The 15,400-nt window shown below is 55.2% G+C and overlaps 30 non-coding genes across 30 annotated transcripts; all 30 read left to right on the top strand.

The window, feature by feature from the left end:
- The first annotated feature begins 84 nt into the window (after nucleotides 1–84).
- Nucleotides 85–156, top strand: Trnae-uuc (transfer RNA glutamic acid (anticodon UUC)). Its single transcript has one exon. It is a non-coding gene; the product is annotated as a tRNA-Glu (tRNA).
- Nucleotides 157–354: 198 nt separating this feature from the next.
- Nucleotides 355–428, top strand: Trnai-aau (transfer RNA isoleucine (anticodon AAU)). Its single transcript has one exon. It is a non-coding gene; the product is annotated as a tRNA-Ile (tRNA).
- Nucleotides 429–1,307: 879 nt separating this feature from the next.
- Trnag-gcc (transfer RNA glycine (anticodon GCC)) lies at nucleotides 1,308–1,378 on the top strand. The gene has a single exon. It is a non-coding gene; the product is annotated as a tRNA-Gly (tRNA).
- A 380-nt stretch (nucleotides 1,379–1,758) lies between these two features.
- Nucleotides 1,759–1,831, top strand: Trnam-cau (transfer RNA methionine (anticodon CAU)). The gene has a single exon. It is a non-coding gene; the product is annotated as a tRNA-Met (tRNA).
- A 305-nt stretch (nucleotides 1,832–2,136) lies between these two features.
- Trnae-uuc (transfer RNA glutamic acid (anticodon UUC)) lies at nucleotides 2,137–2,208 on the top strand. The gene has a single exon. It is a non-coding gene; the product is annotated as a tRNA-Glu (tRNA).
- A 198-nt stretch (nucleotides 2,209–2,406) lies between these two features.
- Nucleotides 2,407–2,480, top strand: Trnai-aau (transfer RNA isoleucine (anticodon AAU)). Its single transcript has one exon. It is a non-coding gene; the product is annotated as a tRNA-Ile (tRNA).
- An 879-nt stretch (nucleotides 2,481–3,359) lies between these two features.
- Nucleotides 3,360–3,430, top strand: Trnas-gcu (transfer RNA serine (anticodon GCU)). Its single transcript has one exon. It is a non-coding gene; the product is annotated as a tRNA-Ser (tRNA).
- A 380-nt stretch (nucleotides 3,431–3,810) lies between these two features.
- Trnam-cau (transfer RNA methionine (anticodon CAU)) lies at nucleotides 3,811–3,883 on the top strand. Its single transcript has one exon. It is a non-coding gene; the product is annotated as a tRNA-Met (tRNA).
- A 305-nt stretch (nucleotides 3,884–4,188) lies between these two features.
- On the top strand, nucleotides 4,189–4,260 carry Trnae-uuc (transfer RNA glutamic acid (anticodon UUC)). Its single transcript has one exon. It is a non-coding gene; the product is annotated as a tRNA-Glu (tRNA).
- A 198-nt stretch (nucleotides 4,261–4,458) lies between these two features.
- On the top strand, nucleotides 4,459–4,532 carry Trnai-aau (transfer RNA isoleucine (anticodon AAU)). The gene has a single exon. It is a non-coding gene; the product is annotated as a tRNA-Ile (tRNA).
- Nucleotides 4,533–5,411: 879 nt separating this feature from the next.
- Nucleotides 5,412–5,482, top strand: Trnag-gcc (transfer RNA glycine (anticodon GCC)). The gene has a single exon. It is a non-coding gene; the product is annotated as a tRNA-Gly (tRNA).
- Nucleotides 5,483–5,862: 380 nt separating this feature from the next.
- On the top strand, nucleotides 5,863–5,935 carry Trnam-cau (transfer RNA methionine (anticodon CAU)). The gene has a single exon. It is a non-coding gene; the product is annotated as a tRNA-Met (tRNA).
- Nucleotides 5,936–6,240: 305 nt separating this feature from the next.
- On the top strand, nucleotides 6,241–6,312 carry Trnae-uuc (transfer RNA glutamic acid (anticodon UUC)). The gene has a single exon. It is a non-coding gene; the product is annotated as a tRNA-Glu (tRNA).
- Nucleotides 6,313–6,510: 198 nt separating this feature from the next.
- On the top strand, nucleotides 6,511–6,584 carry Trnai-aau (transfer RNA isoleucine (anticodon AAU)). Its single transcript has one exon. It is a non-coding gene; the product is annotated as a tRNA-Ile (tRNA).
- An 879-nt stretch (nucleotides 6,585–7,463) lies between these two features.
- Trnag-gcc (transfer RNA glycine (anticodon GCC)) lies at nucleotides 7,464–7,534 on the top strand. The gene has a single exon. It is a non-coding gene; the product is annotated as a tRNA-Gly (tRNA).
- Nucleotides 7,535–7,914: 380 nt separating this feature from the next.
- Nucleotides 7,915–7,987, top strand: Trnam-cau (transfer RNA methionine (anticodon CAU)). The gene has a single exon. It is a non-coding gene; the product is annotated as a tRNA-Met (tRNA).
- Nucleotides 7,988–8,292: 305 nt separating this feature from the next.
- Trnae-uuc (transfer RNA glutamic acid (anticodon UUC)) lies at nucleotides 8,293–8,364 on the top strand. The gene has a single exon. It is a non-coding gene; the product is annotated as a tRNA-Glu (tRNA).
- A 198-nt stretch (nucleotides 8,365–8,562) lies between these two features.
- On the top strand, nucleotides 8,563–8,636 carry Trnai-aau (transfer RNA isoleucine (anticodon AAU)). The gene has a single exon. It is a non-coding gene; the product is annotated as a tRNA-Ile (tRNA).
- Nucleotides 8,637–9,515: 879 nt separating this feature from the next.
- Nucleotides 9,516–9,586, top strand: Trnag-gcc (transfer RNA glycine (anticodon GCC)). Its single transcript has one exon. It is a non-coding gene; the product is annotated as a tRNA-Gly (tRNA).
- Nucleotides 9,587–9,966: 380 nt separating this feature from the next.
- On the top strand, nucleotides 9,967–10,039 carry Trnam-cau (transfer RNA methionine (anticodon CAU)). The gene has a single exon. It is a non-coding gene; the product is annotated as a tRNA-Met (tRNA).
- A 305-nt stretch (nucleotides 10,040–10,344) lies between these two features.
- On the top strand, nucleotides 10,345–10,416 carry Trnae-uuc (transfer RNA glutamic acid (anticodon UUC)). The gene has a single exon. It is a non-coding gene; the product is annotated as a tRNA-Glu (tRNA).
- A 198-nt stretch (nucleotides 10,417–10,614) lies between these two features.
- Trnai-aau (transfer RNA isoleucine (anticodon AAU)) lies at nucleotides 10,615–10,688 on the top strand. The gene has a single exon. It is a non-coding gene; the product is annotated as a tRNA-Ile (tRNA).
- Nucleotides 10,689–11,567: 879 nt separating this feature from the next.
- On the top strand, nucleotides 11,568–11,638 carry Trnag-gcc (transfer RNA glycine (anticodon GCC)). The gene has a single exon. It is a non-coding gene; the product is annotated as a tRNA-Gly (tRNA).
- Nucleotides 11,639–12,018: 380 nt separating this feature from the next.
- On the top strand, nucleotides 12,019–12,091 carry Trnam-cau (transfer RNA methionine (anticodon CAU)). The gene has a single exon. It is a non-coding gene; the product is annotated as a tRNA-Met (tRNA).
- A 305-nt stretch (nucleotides 12,092–12,396) lies between these two features.
- Trnae-uuc (transfer RNA glutamic acid (anticodon UUC)) lies at nucleotides 12,397–12,468 on the top strand. Its single transcript has one exon. It is a non-coding gene; the product is annotated as a tRNA-Glu (tRNA).
- A 198-nt stretch (nucleotides 12,469–12,666) lies between these two features.
- Nucleotides 12,667–12,740, top strand: Trnai-aau (transfer RNA isoleucine (anticodon AAU)). Its single transcript has one exon. It is a non-coding gene; the product is annotated as a tRNA-Ile (tRNA).
- An 879-nt stretch (nucleotides 12,741–13,619) lies between these two features.
- Nucleotides 13,620–13,690, top strand: Trnas-gcu (transfer RNA serine (anticodon GCU)). The gene has a single exon. It is a non-coding gene; the product is annotated as a tRNA-Ser (tRNA).
- Nucleotides 13,691–14,070: 380 nt separating this feature from the next.
- On the top strand, nucleotides 14,071–14,143 carry Trnam-cau (transfer RNA methionine (anticodon CAU)). Its single transcript has one exon. It is a non-coding gene; the product is annotated as a tRNA-Met (tRNA).
- A 305-nt stretch (nucleotides 14,144–14,448) lies between these two features.
- Trnae-uuc (transfer RNA glutamic acid (anticodon UUC)) lies at nucleotides 14,449–14,520 on the top strand. Its single transcript has one exon. It is a non-coding gene; the product is annotated as a tRNA-Glu (tRNA).
- A 198-nt stretch (nucleotides 14,521–14,718) lies between these two features.
- Trnai-aau (transfer RNA isoleucine (anticodon AAU)) lies at nucleotides 14,719–14,792 on the top strand. Its single transcript has one exon. It is a non-coding gene; the product is annotated as a tRNA-Ile (tRNA).
- The last annotated feature ends 608 nt before the right edge of the window (nucleotides 14,793–15,400 follow it).

The raw sequence follows: 15,400 nt of genomic DNA, 5'->3' as shown, positions 1-15,400 counted from the left end.
TCGCAAAGAGAGAGGGGCGCCGACGCGGCCCTCGACACGAAATGCGACAAGCGACCGTACGAACGGTCGAATGAAACGGCCACATCCGGTGTGGTCTAGTGGCTAGGATACCTGGCTTTCACGCAGGAGGCCCGGGTTCGATTCCCGGTACCGGAACGGAATTTTTTCCACACGAATCGTGACAAGTTTGAGCTGTCCGAGCGGCCGTTTCCCGTCCTGCTCGCAATATAGCTACTGTTTCGTGACCGTCAGCAGAATATAGACTAGGGAAGCAGACACACGACGCCCATAGAAATGGTGTATGGCTTCATGCCACCCGTTTCCAGCGTAGGGCTGAGCAACTGCGTCTGCCGAGGCCCGTTAGCTCAGTTGGTTAGAGCGTCGTGCTAATAACGCGAAGGTCGTGGGTTCGATCCCCCCACGGGCCACTACTCTTTTACTACTGCGAAAAGGCAGCGCCGATTTCAGCTGGCGAGTGTGATGACCAAAAGATCATCACCCTGCGTGGAAGTTGACAGAGGATCCGAACCCGACTCGTCGGGAAGCACTACAGCATTCACTCGGCAATGGCCATAATATCTTGAATACACTGGTTCTCAACCGATAAAGAGAAAATGAAAGAAAATGTCCGATTGCCGATGCGTAACAACTTTGGCCCTGGTCAGTACTTGGGCGGGTGAGCGCATGGGAACACAGGGCACTATTGGCAGTTTTACTTCCTATTTTTGTTTCTCCTTTGACTGATTCGGTCAGGGAAACGCCACCGTGAAATGAAGGGGGCGTGCTGTGTGTCCATCGCCTCGCCTCTCCTTGCCTCTCTCAGTCGTTTCTCGTGCTTGTCGTTTTGATATAGGCCGATTTGAGAGCGTCAGCTCTCGCGTCAGCTGAGCAAAGTCGAGACAAGTCGAGACACACTAAGGGCTGGCGCTTGGAAGGCAACTATGCTGACCATTACACCACCACCGCACAAGCGAGCGCCCCGCCTCCGCGCTGTGTCGGCTTCCCGCCTGTCGGCAGCGGCCGAAGGTGATCGTACCCGGCAGGCGCATTTCGAGGCAGGCTAGGGGAGCACATCCAGACGCATTCGGACAGCGTATCCGCGCACATTTCGCATCCTTTGGCAAGAGTCGGCGCCGGCGACGCAAGAGTACGCAGAGGACCGCGTTCTGGCGGCATTTTTAAGCAGTGCAGTGCAGGATTCAGCGTCTGCAGCACCTTCTCCACAGAATGCTACGGCGCTTGACGGCAGTCCCACTTTCCCTTGAGACATCTGCTCGGGAAGCAGCGTGAAGTTACCGCTGGCCCGAGCATCGGTGGTTCAGTGGTAGAATGCTCGCCTGCCACGCGGGCGGCCCGGGTTCGATTCCCGGCCGATGCATCATTTTGCTTTTCCCGCGATAATGCTGCCGCGTGGCTTGCGCGCTTGAGATGCACGATCCACAAGAATGTATAGCTGGATTCCCTTGAGAAGAACCGAGAACGCAGCACTCGCGGGTCCCCACTAGGACGCTCGCATCATGTTCTACAGACTAGCGTCGGCCTGGCCTCACAAGTTGCTGTGTCCCGGTGCCTCCGAGGCACTGAACTTTAACGACAAGGAGTGCTGCCTATCGTTGCAACAGCTGCAGCAACACCGCAATCAACTGGGCCGGCAGTGCACGTGTAGCAACAGAACACGTTATCCAGGAAGTACAGTGTCTCTACGTCTAATATTGGGTACGGTATTTAGGCAGTTTCCAGGACAAGCAGTTCACCCGTGCCTCGGTAGCGCAGTAGGCAGCGCGTAAGTCTCATAATCTTAAGGTCGTGAGTTCGATCCTCACCCGGGGCATTTAATTTTCTGTGACTGATGCTGGTGCTGTTGCTAGGGCGCCAACGTATTTCTTGTTTGTTATCCACAACGTTTCAACGCTTCAGCGGGAGAATGTTTACTTCCTGTTATTGCTACTTACAGCTTCCCTTTTCCTCTTCTCCCAGCAGAGCACGAAGCCAAAAGCACTGCTCTGCGACGTTTGAGGTGCGCGCCTTGCCAGTCAGTATGTGTAAAGATGCTCGCAAAGAGAGAGGGGCGCCGACGCGGCCCTCGACACAAAATGCGACAAGCGACCGTACGAACGGTCGAATGAAACGGCCACATCCGGTGTGGTCTAGTGGCTAGGATACCTGGCTTTCACCCAGGAGGCCCGGGTTCGATTCCCGGTACCGGAACGGAATTTTTTCCACACGAATCGTGACAAGTTTGAGCTGTCCGAGCGGCCGTTTCCCGTCCTGCTCGCAATATAGCTACTGTTTCGTGACCGTCAGCAGAATATAGACTAGGGAAGCAGACACACGACGCCCATAGAAATGGTGTATGGCTTCATGCCACCCGTTTCCAGCGTAGGGCTGAGCAACTGCGTCTGCCGAGGCCCGTTAGCTCAGTTGGTTAGAGCGTCGTGCTAATAACGCGAAGGTCGTGGGTTCGATCCCCCCACGGGCCACTACTCTTTTACTACTGCGAAAAGGCAGCGCCGATTTCAGCTGGCGAGTGTGATGACCAAAAGATCATCACCCTGCGTGGAAGTTGACAGAGGATCCGAACCCGACTCGTCGGGAAGCACTACAGCATTCACTCGGCAATGGCCATAATATCTTGAATACACTGGTTCTCAACCGATAAAGAGAAAATGAAAGAAAATGTCCGATTGCCGATGCGTAACAACTTTGGCCCTGGTCAGTACTTGGGCGGGTGAGCGCATGGGAACACAGGGCACTATTGGCAGTTTTACTTCCTATTTTTGTTTCTCCTTTGACTGATTCGGTCAGGGAAACGCCACCGTGAAATGAAGGGGGCGTGCTGTGTGTCCATCGCCTCGCCTCTCCTTGCCTCTCTCAGTCGTTTCTCGTGCTTGTCGTTTTGATATAGGCCGATTTGAGAGCGTCAGCTCTCGCGTCAGCTGAGCAAAGTCGAGACAAGTCGAGACACACTAAGGGCTGGCGCTTGGAAGGCAACTATGCTGACCATTACACCACCACCGCACAAGCGAGCGCCCCGCCTCCGCGCTGTGTCGGCTTCCCGCCTGTCGGCAGCGGCCGAAGGTGATCGTACCCGGCAGGCGCATTTCGAGGCAGGCTAGGGGAGCACATCCAGACGCATTCGGACAGCGTATCCGCGCACATTTCGCATCCTTTGGCAAGAGTCGGCGCCGGCGACGCAAGAGTACGCAGAGGACCGCGTTCTGGCGGCATTTTTAAGCAGTGCAGTGCAGGATTCAGCGTCTGCAGCACCTTCTCCACAGAATGCTACGGCGCTTGACGGCAGTCCCACTTTCCCTTGAGACATCTGCTCGGGAAGCAGCGTGAAGTTACCGCTGGCCCGAGCATCGGTGGTTCAGTGGTAGAATGCTCGCCTGCTACGCGGGCGGCCCGGGTTCGATTCCCGGCCGATGCATCATTTTGCTTTTCCCGCGATAATGCTGCCGCGTGGCTTGCGCGCTTGAGATGCACGATCCACAAGAATGTATAGCTGGATTCCCTTGAGAAGAACCGAGAACGCAGCACTCGCGGGTCCCCACTAGGACGCTCGCATCATGTTCTACAGACTAGCGTCGGCCTGGCCTCACAAGTTGCTGCGTCCCGGTGCCTCCGAGGCACTGAACTTTAACGACAAGGAGTGCTGCCTATCGTTGCAACAGCTGCAGCAACACCGCAATCAACTGGGCCGGCAGTGCACGTGTAGCAACAGAACACGTTATCCAGGAAGTACAGTGTCTCTACGTCTAATATTGGGTACGGTATTTAGGCAGTTTCCAGGACAAGCAGTTCGCCCGTGCCTCGGTAGCGCAGTAGGCAGCGCGTAAGTCTCATAATCTTAAGGTCGTGAGTTCGATCCTCACCCGGGGCATTTAATTTTCTGTGACTGATGCTGGTGCTGTTGCTAGGGCGCCAACGTATTTCTTGTTTGTTATCCACAACGTTTCAACGCTTCAGCGGGAGAATGTTTACTTCCTGTTATTGCTACTTACAGCTTCCCTTTTCCTCTTCTCCCAGCAGAGCACGAAGCCAAAAGCACTGCTCTGCGACGTTTGAGGTGCGCGCCTTGCCAGTCAGTATGTGTAAAGATGCTCGCAAAGAGAGAGGGGCGCCGACGCGGCCCTCGACACGAAATGCGACAAGCGACCGTACGAACGGTCGAATGAAACGGCCACATCCGGTGTGGTCTAGTGGCTAGGATACCTGGCTTTCACCCAGGAGGCCCGGGTTCGATTCCCGGTACCGGAACGGAATTTTTTCCACACGAATCGTGACAAGTTTGAGCTGTCCGAGCGGCCGTTTCCCGTCCTGCTCGCAATATAGCTACTGTTTCGTGACCGTCAGCAGAATATAGACTAGGGAAGCAGACACACGACGCCCATAGAAATGGTGTATGGCTTCATGCCACCCGTTTCCAGCGTAGGGCTGAGCAACTGCGTCTGCCGAGGCCCGTTAGCTCAGTTGGTTAGAGCGTCGTGCTAATAACGCGAAGGTCGTGGGTTCGATCCCCCCACGGGCCACTACTCTTTTACTACTGCGAAAAGGCAGCGCCGATTTCAGCTGGCGAGTGTGATGACCAAAAGATCATCACCCTGCGTGGAAGTTGACAGAGGATCCGAACCCGACTCGTCGGGAAGCACTACAGCATTCACTCGGCAATGGCCATAATATCTTGAATACACTGGTTCTCAACCGATAAAGAGAAAATGAAAGAAAATGTCCGATTGCCGATGCGTAACAACTTTGGCCCTGGTCAGTACTTGGGCGGGTGAGCGCATGGGAACACAGGGCACTATTGGCAGTTTTACTTCCTATTTTTGTTTCTCCTTTGACTGATTCGGTCAGGGAAACGCCACCGTGAAATGAAGGGGGCGTGCTGTGTGTCCATCGCCTCGCCTCTCCTTGCCTCTCTCAGTCGTTTCTCGTGCTTGTCGTTTTGATATAGGCCGATTTGAGAGCGTCAGCTCTCGCGTCAGCTGAGCAAAGTCGAGACAAGTCGAGACACACTAAGGGCTGGCGCTTGGAAGGCAACTATGCTGACCATTACACCACCACCGCACAAGCGAGCGCCCCGCCTCCGCGCTGTGTCGGCTTCCCGCCTGTCGGCAGCGGCCGAAGGTGATCGTACCCGGCAGGCGCATTTCGAGGCAGGCTAGGGGAGCACATCCAGACGCATTCGGACAGCGTATCCGCGCACATTTCGCATCCTTTGGCAAGAGTCGGCGCCGGCGACGCAAGAGTACGCAGAGGACCGCGTTCTGGCGGCATTTTTAAGCAGTGCAGTGCAGGATTCAGCGTCTGCAGCACCTTCTCCACAGAATGCTACGGCGCTTGACGGCAGTCCCACTTTCCCTTGAGACATCTGCTCGGGAAGCAGCGTGAAGTTATCGCTGGCCCGAGCATCGGTGGTTCAGTGGTAGAATGCTCGCCTGCCACGCGGGCGGCCCGGGTTCGATTCCCGGCCGATGCATCATTTTGCTTTTCCCGCGATAATGCTGCCGCGTGGCTTGCGCGCTTGAGATGCACGATCCACAAGAATGTATAGCTGGATTCCCTTGAGAAGAACCGAGAACGCAGCACTCGCGGGTCCCCACTAGGACGCTCGCATCATGTTCTACAGACTAGCGTCGGCCTGGCCTCACAAGTTGCTGTGTCCCGGTGCCTCCGAGGCACTGAACTTTAACGACAAGGAGTGCTGCCTATCGTTGCAACAGCTGCAGCAACACCGCAATCAACTGGGCCGGCAGTGCACGTGTAGCAACAGAACACGTTATCCAGGAAGTACAGTGTCTCTACGTCTAATATTGGGTACGGTATTTAGGCAGTTTCCAGGACAAGCAGTTCACCCGTGCCTCGGTAGCGCAGTAGGCAGCGCGTAAGTCTCATAATCTTAAGGTCGTGAGTTCGATCCTCACCCGGGGCATTTAATTTTCTGTGACTGATGCTGGTGCTGTTGCTAGGGCGCCAACGTATTTCTTGTTTCTTATCCACAACGTTTCAACGCTTCAGCGGGAGAATGTTTACTTCCTGTTATTGCTACTTACAGCTTCCCTTTTCCTCTTCTCCCAGCAGAGCACGAAGCCAAAAGCACTGCTCTGCGACGTTTGAGGTGCGCGCCTTGCCAGTCAGTATGTGTAAAGATGCTCGCAAAGAGAGAGGGGCGCCGACGCGGCCCTCGACACGAAATGCGACAAGCGACCGTACGAACGGTCGAATGAAACGGCCACATCCGGTGTGGTCTAGTGGCTAGGATACCTGGCTTTCACCCAGGAGGCCCGGGTTCGATTCCCGGTACCGGAACGGAATTTTTTCCACACGAATCGTGACAAGTTTGAGCTGTCCGAGCGGCCGTTTCCCGTCCTGCTCGCAATATAGCTACTGTTTCGTGACCGTCAGCAGAATATAGACTAGGGAGGCAGACACACGACGCCCATAGAAATGGTGTATGGCTTCATGCCACCCGTTTCCAGCGTAGGGCTGAGCAACTGCGTCTGCCGAGGCCCGTTAGCTCAGTTGGTTAGAGCGTCGTGCTAATAACGCGAAGGTCGTGGGTTCGATCCCCCCACGGGCCACTACTCTTTTACTACTGCGAAAAGGCAGCGCCGATTTCAGCTGGCGAGTGTGATGACCAAAAGATCATCACCCTGCGTGGAAGTTGACAGAGGATCCGAACCCGACTCGTCGGGAAGCACTACAGCATTCACTCGGCAATGGCCATAATATCTTGAATACACTGGTTCTCAACCGATAAAGAGAAAATGAAAGAAAATGTCCGATTGCCGATGCGTAACAACTTTGGCCCTGGTCAGTACTTGGGCGGGTGAGCGCATGGGAACACAGGGCACTATTGGCAGTTTTACTTCCTATTTTTGTTTCTCCTTTGACTGATTCGGTCAGGGAAACGCCACCGTGAAATGAAGGGGGCGTGCTGTGTGTCCATCGCCTCGCCTCTCCTTGCCTCTCTCAGTCGTTTCTCGTGCTTGTCGTTTTGATATAGGCCGATTTGAGAGCGTCAGCTCTCGCGTCAGCTGAGCAAAGTCGAGACAAGTCGAGACACACTAAGGGCTGGCGCTTGGAAGGCAACTATGCTGACCATTACACCACCACCGCACAAGCGAGCGCCCCGCCTCCGCGCTGTGTCGGCTTCCCGCCTGTCGGCAGCGGCCGAAGGTGATCGTACCCGGCAGGCGCATTTCGAGGCAGGCTAGGGGAGCACATCCAGACGCATTCGGACAGCGTATCCGCGCACATTTCGCATCCTTTGGCAAGAGTCGGCGCCGGCGACGCAAGAGTACGCAGAGGACCGCGTTCTGGCGGCATTTTTAAGCAGTGCAGTGCAGGATTCAGCGTCTGCAGCACCTTCTCCACAGAATGCTACGGCGCTTGACCGCAGTCCCACTTTCCCTTGAGACATCTGCTCGGGAAGCAGCGTGAAGTTATCGCTGGCCCGAGCATCGGTGGTTCAGTGGTAGAATGCTCGCCTGCCACGCGGGCGGCCCGGGTTCGATTCCCGGCCGATGCATCATTTTGCTTTTCCCGCGATAATGCTGCCGCGTGGCTTGCGCGCTTGAGATGCACGATCCACAAGAATGTATAGCTGGATTCCCTTGAGAAGAACCGAGAACGCAGCACTCGCGGGTCCCCACTAGGACGCTCGCATCATGTTCTACAGACTAGCGTCGGCCTGGCCTCACAAGTTGCTGTGTCCCGGTGCCTCCGAGGCACTGAACTTTAACGACAAGGAGTGCTGCCTATCGTTGCAACAGCTGCAGCAACACCGCAATCAACTGGGCCGGCAGTGCACGTGTAGCAACAGAACACGTTATCCAGGAAGTACAGTGTCTCTACGTCTAATATTGGGTACGGTATTTAGGCAGTTTCCAGGACAAGCAGTTCACCCGTGCCTCGGTAGCGCAGTAGGCAGCGCGTAAGTCTCATAATCTTAAGGTCGTGAGTTCGATCCTCACCCGGGGCATTTAATTTTCTGTGACTGATGCTGGTGCTGTTGCTAGGGCGCCAACGTATTTCTTGTTTGTTATCCACAACGTTTCAACGCTTCAGCGGGAGAATGTTTACTTCCTGTTATTGCTACTTACAGCTTCCCTTTTCCTCTTCTCCCAGCAGAGCACGAAGCCAAAAGCACTGCTCTGCGACGTTTGAGGTGCGCGCCTTGCCAGTCAGTATGTGTAAAGATGCTCGCAAAGAGAGAGGGGCGCCGACGCGGCCCTCGACACGAAATGCGACAAGCGACCGTACGAACGGTCGAATGAAACGGCCACATCCGGTGTGGTCTAGTGGCTAGGATACCTGGCTTTCACCCAGGAGGCCCGGGTTCGATTCCCGGTACCGGAACGGAATTTTTTCCACACGAATCGTGACAAGTTTGAGCTGTCCGAGCGGCCGTTTCCCGTCCTGCTCGCAATATAGCTACTGTTTCGTGACCGTCAGCAGAATATAGACTAGGGAAGCAGACACACGACGCCCATAGAAATGGTGTATGGCTTCATGCCACCCGTTTCCAGCGTAGGGCTGAGCAACTGCGTCTGCCGAGGCCCGTTAGCTCAGTTGGTTAGAGCGTCGTGCTAATAACGCGAAGGTCGTGGGTTCGATCCCCCCACGGGCCACTACTCTTTTACTACTGCGAAAAGGCAGCGCCGATTTCAGCTGGCGAGTGTGATGACCAAAAGATCATCACCCTGCGTGGAAGTTGACAGAGGATCCGAACCCGACTCGTCGGGAAGCACTACAGCATTCACTCGGCAATGGCCATAATATCTTGAATACACTGGTTCTCAACCGATAAAGAGAAAATGAAAGAAAATGTCCGATTGCCGATGCGTAACAACTTTGGCCCTGGTCAGTACTTGGGCGGGTGAGCGCATGGGAACACAGGGCACTATTGGCAGTTTTACTTCCTATTTTTGTTTCTCCTTTGACTGATTCGGTCAGAGAAACGCCACCGTGAAATGAAGGGGGCGTGCTGTGTGTCCATCGCCTCGCCTCTCCTTGCCTCTCTCAGTCGTTTCTCGTGCTTGTCGTTTTGATATAGGCCGATTTGAGAGCGTCAGCTCTCGCGTCAGCTGAGCAAAGTCGAGACAAGTCGAGACACACTAAGGGCTGGCGCTTGGAAGGCAACTATGCTGACCATTACACCACCACCGCACAAGCGAGCGCCCCGCCTCCGCGCTGTGTCGGCTTCCCGCCCGTCGGCTGCGGCCGAAGGTGATCGTACCCGGCAGGCGCATTTCGAGGCAGACTAGGGGAGCACATCCAGACGCATTCGGACAGCGTATCCGCGCACATTTCGCATCCTTTGGCAAGAGTCGGCGCCGGCGACGCAAGAGTACGCAGAGGACCGCGTTCTGGCGGCATTTTTAAGCAGTGCAGTGCAGGATTCAGCGTCTGCAGCACCTTCTCCACAGAATGCTACGGCGCTTGACGGCAGTCCCACTTTCCCTTGAGACATCTGCTCGGGAAGCAGCGTGAAGTTATCGCTGGCCCGAGCATCGGTGGTTCAGTGGTAGAATGCTCGCCTGCCACGCGGGCGGCCCGGGTTCGATTCCCGGCCGATGCATCATTTTGCTTTTCCCGCGATAATGCTGCCGCGTGGCTTGCGCGCTTGAGATGCACGATCCACAAGAATGTATAGCTGGATTCCCTTGAGAAGAACCGAGAACGCAGCACTCGCGGGTCCCCACTAGGACGCTCGCATCATGTTCTACAGACTAGCGTCGGCCTGGCCTCACAAGTTGCTGCGTCCCGGTGCCTCCGAGGCACTGAACTTTAACGACAAGGAGTGCTGCCTATCGTTGCAACAGCTGCAGCAACACCGCAATCAACTGGGCCGGCAGTGCACGTGTAGCAACAGAACACGTTATCCAGGAAGTACAGTGTCTCTACGTCTAATATTGGGTACGGTATTTAGGCAGTTTCCAGGACAAGCAGTTCACCCGTGCCTCGGTAGCGCAGTAGGCAGCGCGTAAGTCTCATAATCTTAAGGTCGTGAGTTCGATCCTCACCCGGGGCATTTAATTTTCTGTGACTGATGCTGGTGCTGTTGCTAGGGCGCCAACGTATTTCTTGTTTCTTATCCACAACGTTTCAACGCTTCAGCGGGAGAATGTTTACTTCCTGTTATTGCTACTTACAGCTTCCCTTTTCCTCTTCTCCCAGCAGAGCACGAAGCCAAAAGCACTGCTCTGCGACGTTTGAGGTGCGCGCCTTGCCAGTCAGTATGTGTAAAGATGCTCGCAAAGAGAGAGGGGCGCCGACGCGGCCCTCGACACGAAATGCGACAAGCGACCGTACGAACGGTCGAATGAAACGGCCACATCCGGTGTGGTCTAGTGGCTAGGATACCTGGCTTTCACCTAGGAGGCCCGGGTTCGATTCCCGGTACCGGAACGGAATTTTTTCCACACGAATCGTGACAAGTTTGAGCTGTCCGAGCGGCCGTTTCCCGTCCTGCTCGCAATATAGCTACTGTTTCGTGACCGTCAGCAGAATATAGACTAGGGAAGCAGACACACGACGCCCATAGAAATGGTGTATGGCTTCATGCCACCCGTTTCCAGCGTAGGGCTGAGCAACTGCGTCTGCCGAGGCCCGTTAGCTCAGTTGGTTAGAGCGTCGTGCTAATAACGCGAAGGTCGTGGGTTCGATCCCCCCACGGGCCACTACTCTTTTACTACTGCGAAAAGGCAGCGCCGATTTCAGCTGGCGAGTGTGATGACCAAAAGATCATCACCCTGCGTGGAAGTTGACAGAGGATCCGAACCCGACTCGTCGGGAAGCACTACAGCATTCACTCGGCAATGGCCATAATATCTTGAATACACTGGTTCTCAACCGATAAAGAGAAAATGAAAGAAAATGTCCGATTGCCGATGCGTAACAACTTTGGCCCTGGTCAGTACTTGGGCGGGTGAGCGCATGGGAACACAGGGCACTATTGGCAGTTTTACTTCCTATTTTTGTTTCTCCTTTGACTGATTCGGTCAGGGAAACGCCACCGTGAAATGAAGGGGGCGTGCTGTGTGTCCATCGCCTCGCCTCTCCTTGCCTCTCTCAGTCGTTTCTCGTGCTTGTCGTTTTGATATAGGCCGATTTGAGAGCGTCAGCTCTCGCGTCAGCTGAGCAAAGTCGAGACAAGTCGAGACACACTAAGGGCTGGCGCTTGGAAGGCAACTATGCTGACCATTACACCACCACCGCACAAGCGAGCGCCCCGCCTCCGCGCTGTGTCGGCTTCCCGCCTGTCGGCAGCGGCCGAAGGTGATCGTACCCGGCAGGCGCATTTCGAGGCAGGCTAGGGGAGCACATCCAGACGCATTCGGACAGCGTATCCGCGCACATTTCGCATCCTTTGGCAAGAGTCGGCGCCGGCGACGCAAGAGTACGCAGAGGACCGCGTTCTGGCGGCATTTTTAAGCAGTGCAGTGCAGGATTCAGCGTCTGCAGCACCTTCTCCACAGAATGCTACGGCGCTTGACCGCAGTCCCACTTTCCCTTGAGACATCTGCTCGGGAAGCAGCGTGAAGTTATCGCTGGCCCGAGCATCGGTGGTTCAGTGGTAGAATGCTCGCCTGCCACGCGGGCGGCCCGGGTTCGATTCCCGGCCGATGCATCATTTTGCTTTTCCCGCGATAATGCTGCCGCGTGGCTTGCGCGCTTGAGATGCACGATCCACAAGAATGTATAGCTGGATTCCCTTGAGAAGAACCGAGAACGCAGCACTCGCGGGTCCCCACTAGGACGCTCGCATCATGTTCTACAGACTAGCGTCGGCCTGGCCTCACAAGTTGCTGTGTCCCGGTGCCTCCGAGGCACTGAACTTTAACGACAAGGAGTGCTGCCTATCGTTGCAACAGCTGCAGCAACACCGCAATCAACTGGGCCGGCAGTGCACGTGTAGCAACAGAACACGTTATCCAGGAAGTACAGTGTCTCTACGTCTAATATTGGGTACGGTATTTAGGCAGTTTCCAGGACAAGCAGTTCACCCGTGCCTCGGTAGCGCAGTAGGCAGCGCGTAAGTCTCATAATCTTAAGGTCGTGAGTTCGATCCTCACCCGGGGCATTTAATTTTCTGTGACTGATGCTGGTGCTGTTGCTAGGGCGCCAACGTATTTCTTGTTTGTTATCCACAACGTTTCAACGCTTCAGCGGGAGAATGTTTACTTCCTGTTATTGCTACTTACAGCTTCCCTTTTCCTCTTCTCCCAGCAGAGCACGAAGCCAAAAGCACTGCTCTGCGACGTTTGAGGTGCGCGCCTTGCCAGTCAGTATGTGTAAAGATGCTCGCAAAGAGAGAGGGGCGCCGACGCGGCCCTCGACACGAAATGCGACAAGCGACCGTACGAACGGTCGAATGAAACGGCCACATCCGGTGTGGTCTAGTGGCTAGGATACCTGGCTTTCACCCAGGAGGCCCGGGTTCGATTCCCGGTACCGGAACGGAATTTTTTCCACACGAATCGTGACAAGTTTGAGCTGTCCGAGCGGCCGTTTCCCGTCCTGCTCGCAATATAGCTACTGTTTCGTGACCGTCAGCAGAATATAGACTAGGGAAGCAGACACACGACGCCCATAGAAATGGTGTATGGCTTCATGCCACCCGTTTCCAGCGTAGGGCTGAGCAACTGCGTCTGCCGAGGCCCGTTAGCTCAGTTGGTTAGAGCGTCGTGCTAATAACGCGAAGGTCGTGGGTTCGATCCCCCCACGGGCCACTACTCTTTTACTACTGCGAAAAGGCAGCGCCGATTTCAGCTGGCGAGTGTGATGACCAAAAGATCATCACCCTGCGTGGAAGTTGACAGAGGATCCGAACCCGACTCGTCGGGAAGCACTACAGCATTCACTCGGCAATGGCCATAATATCTTGAATACACTGGTTCTCAACCGATAAAGAGAAAATGAAAGAAAATGTCCGATTGCCGATGCGTAACAACTTTGGCCCTGGTCAGTACTTGGGCGGGTGAGCGCATGGGAACACAGGGCACTATTGGCAGTTTTACTTCCTATTTTTGTTTCTCCTTTGACTGATTCGGTCAGGGAAACGCCACCGTGAAATGAAGGGGGCGTGCTGTGTGTCCATCGCCTCGCCTCTCCTTGCCTCTCTCAGTCGTTTCTCGTGCTTGTCGTTTTGATATAGGCCGATTTGAGAGCGTCAGCTCTCGCGTCAGCTGAGCAAAGTCGAGACAAGTCGAGACACACTAAGGGCTGGCGCTTGGAAGGCAACTATGCTGACCATTACACCACCACCGCACAAGCGAGCGCCCCGCCTCCGCGCTGTGTCGGCTTCCCGCCTGTCGGCAGCGGCCGAAGGTGATCGTACCCGGCAGGCGCATTTCGAGGCAGGCTAGGGGAGCACATCCAGACGCATTCGGACAGCGTATCCGCGCACATTTCGCATCCTTTGGCAAGAGTCGGCGCCGGCGACGCAAGAGTACGCAGAGGACCGCGTTCTGGCGGCATTTTTAAGCAGTGCAGTGCAGGATTCAGCGTCTGCAGCACCTTCTCCACAGAATGCTACGGCGCTTGACGGCAGTCCCACTTTCCCTTGAGACATCTGCTCGGGAAGCAGCGTGAAGTTACCGCTGGCCCGAGCATCGGTGGTTCAGTGGTAGAATGCTCGCCTGCTACGCGGGCGGCCCGGGTTCGATTCCCGGCCGATGCATCATTTTGCTTTTCCCGCGATAATGCTGCCGCGTGGCTTGCGCGCTTGAGATGCACGATCCACAAGAATGTATAGCTGGATTCCCTTGAGAAGAACCGAGAACGCAGCACTCGCGGGTCCCCACTAGGACGCTCGCATCATGTTCTACAGACTAGCGTCGGCCTGGCCTCACAAGTTGCTGCGTCCCGGTGCCTCCGAGGCACTGAACTTTAACGACAAGGAGTGCTGCCTATCGTTGCAACAGCTGCAGCAACACCGCAATCAACTGGGCCGGCAGTGCACGTGTAGCAACAGAACACGTTATCCAGGAAGTACAGTGTCTCTACGTCTAATATTGGGTACGGTATTTAGGCAGTTTCCAGGACAAGCAGTTCACCCGTGCCTCGGTAGCGCAGTAGGCAGCGCGTAAGTCTCATAATCTTAAGGTCGTGAGTTCGATCCTCACCCGGGGCATTTAATTTTCTGTGACTGATGCTGGTGCTGTTGCTAGGGCGCCAACGTATTTCTTGTTTGTTATCCACAACGTTTCAACGCTTCAGCGGGAGAATGTTTACTTCCTGTTATTGCTACTTACAGCTTCCCTTTTCCTCTTCTCCCAGCAGAGCACGAAGCCAAAAGCACTGCTCTGCGACGTTTGAGGTGCGCGCCTTGCCAGTCAGTATGTGTAAAGATGCTCGCAAAGAGAGAGGGGCGCCGACGCGGCCCTCGACACGAAATGCGACAAGCGACCGTACGAACGGTCGAATGAAACGGCCACATCCGGTGTGGTCTAGTGGCTAGGATACCTGGCTTTCACCCAGGAGGCCCGGGTTCGATTCCCGGTACCGGAACGGAATTTTTTCCACACGAATCGTGACAAGTTTGAGCTGTCCGAGCGGCCGTTTCCCGTCCTGCTCGCAATATAGCTACTGTTTCGTGACCGTCAGCAGAATATAGACTAGGGAAGCAGACACACGACGCCCATAGAAATGGTGTATGGCTTCATGCCACCCGTTTCCAGCGTAGGGCTGAGCAACTGCGTCTGCCGAGGCCCGTTAGCTCAGTTGGTTAGAGCGTCGTGCTAATAACGCGAAGGTCGTGGGTTCGATCCCCCCACGGGCCACTACTCTTTTACTACTGCGAAAAGGCAGCGCCGATTTCAGCTGGCGAGTGTGATGACCAAAAGATCATCACCCTGCGTGGAAGTTGACAGAGGATCCGAACCCGACTCGTCGGGAAGCACTACAGCATTCACTCGGCAATGGCCATAATATCTTGAATACACTGGTTCTCAACCGATAAAGAGAAAATGAAAGAAAATGTCCGATTGCCGATGCGTAACAACTTTGGCCCTGGTCAGTACTTGGGCGGGTGAGCGCATGGGAACACAGGGCACTATTGGCAGTTTTACTTCCTATTTTTGTTTCTCCTTTGACTGATTCGGTCAGGGAAACGCCACCGTGAAATGAAGGGGGCGTGCTGTGTGTCCATCGCCTCGCCTCTCCTTGCCTCTCTCAGTCGTTTCTCGTGCTTGTCGTTTTGATATAGGCCGATTTGAGAGCGTCAGCTCTCGCGTCAGCTGAGCAAAGTCGAGACAAGTCGAGACACACTAAGGGCTGGCGCTTGGAAGGCAACTATGCTGACCATTACACCACCACCGCACAAGCGAGCGCCCCGCCTCCGCGCTGTGTCGGCTTCCCGCCTGTCGGCAGCGGCCGAAGGTGATCGTAC

This window comes from Schistocerca serialis, chromosome 2, assembly GCF_023864345.2.
Source record: "Schistocerca serialis cubense isolate TAMUIC-IGC-003099 chromosome 2, iqSchSeri2.2, whole genome shotgun sequence".
Lineage (NCBI taxonomy): Eukaryota > Metazoa > Arthropoda > Insecta > Orthoptera > Acrididae > Schistocerca > Schistocerca serialis.
The sequence above is the reverse complement of the archived record's forward strand: the minus strand, read 5'-3'. Positions and strand labels throughout refer to the sequence as shown.